At 38.3% G+C, this 1,336-nt stretch overlaps 1 protein-coding gene across 1 annotated transcript in view; it reads right to left on the bottom strand.

Moving 5' to 3' along the window:
• Positions 1-1,336, bottom strand: part of hyou1 (hypoxia up-regulated 1) — a gene marked incomplete in the record, with an annotated part of 35,897 nt that overhangs the window by 10,038 nt on the left and 24,523 nt on the right.

The raw sequence follows: 1,336 nt of genomic DNA, 5'->3' as shown, positions 1-1,336 counted from the left end.
GATGGGCCCACAGGTCTAAGAGAGAAACTCAGACCTCCCAGTCCCTCATAGCGGACCCCAAGGTGTTCTCAGACCAGAGAGGATCTATAATCCCTCCAGAGAGTTCTGGGTCGGCCCCAGGGTCTGTTCCCATTGGGATATGCCTCAAAAAGGACCAGGAGGGAATCAGAAGAACTTCCTCCAATGACTCCTGTCCACAGAGGAGCAGCAGTTTTTTCTTTTTTTTTAGAATAAATTCTATTTGTTGGTATGTAAACACCAACATTAAGACCTGGAGTTTACTCTCTAAAATAGTAAAAACGTAAAGTAAAAAAACATGTCTGAAAGTTGTGTCAATAAGAGTTCAACTCCGTTTTAGTTTGAGTTCCACTGGAGTTATTAGGAATTGAGAATTTCTTGATCTCCACAGCTATCTCTCTTTTACGTGAAAAAGAAACTAGTTTAATGTTTATTAGGTTTTTTTGTTATTTATTTTATGTAACTAATTGTATGACATAGTTTAGTCACTGAAACTGGTTCTTACTGACCTGTGGGTTCATCTCCCTCACTGCACATTTCTTCTCTTTAGATTAATATTTCGTCAGCGTCTTTCACTTCTTATTGCTCTTTGAGGCTCTTTGATGTAATAAAAGTTGTTGATTTCTGACTCAACATGAATGGAGAGAACAAGCAAACTACACTCAGAAAGGCTCCTGTCGGGGTTCAAACCCAGAACGAAGTTAAAAAAAAACACAAACAAAAAACGACAGTGCTGACTGACAGCTTCAWGGACCAACCAGCTGGGGCGTTTCTTAGGTCAAGCAAAGAGTGGGACGCTTTTTTTCTTCGCGCTGCAGATAAAGAAATAAGTGCAAACTTCATCGMCACAAAGACTTTTCTTGCTAAAAGCATGCAGCAGRTTTGAAACYACCAKAGTAAGAYTAAGATTATTTTCAAACTTAAAACTCWAAAAAGACATAGTTTGACTTGTGTTTGATCTGTTCTGTATCAAAAGGGTCTAACTCATTTGACTCCTGCTGCTGCTCTGAATGACAGAAACATCAGATCTGAGGTTTTTCAAAACTCCATCACTGGATTATGTAAGTAATGCTCACAAGCAGCCGTTTTCTATTAATTATTAATTATTAAACARGCCACAACCCTGTAATACCGTATATACCATGATATTTTCTAAAGGTCCTACCGGGGTATGAAAATGATCAATACTGCCCAACCCCAACCACTAGGCCTGTCACGATAACAAATTTTGCAATTGTCTCACAAATTATTGTCATAAGCGATAATATTGCCTGGTGACCATTTTACAACTAATAATTATAAAAGCGTAATGTGTAAG

This window comes from Austrofundulus limnaeus, unplaced genomic scaffold, assembly GCF_001266775.1.
Source record: "Austrofundulus limnaeus strain Quisiro unplaced genomic scaffold, Austrofundulus_limnaeus-1.0 Scaffold116, whole genome shotgun sequence".
In the NCBI taxonomy this organism is placed as follows: Eukaryota; Metazoa; Chordata; class Actinopteri; order Cyprinodontiformes; family Rivulidae; genus Austrofundulus; species Austrofundulus limnaeus.
Note: the sequence above shows the minus strand (reverse complement) of the source record. Positions and strands in the feature narration are given on the sequence as shown.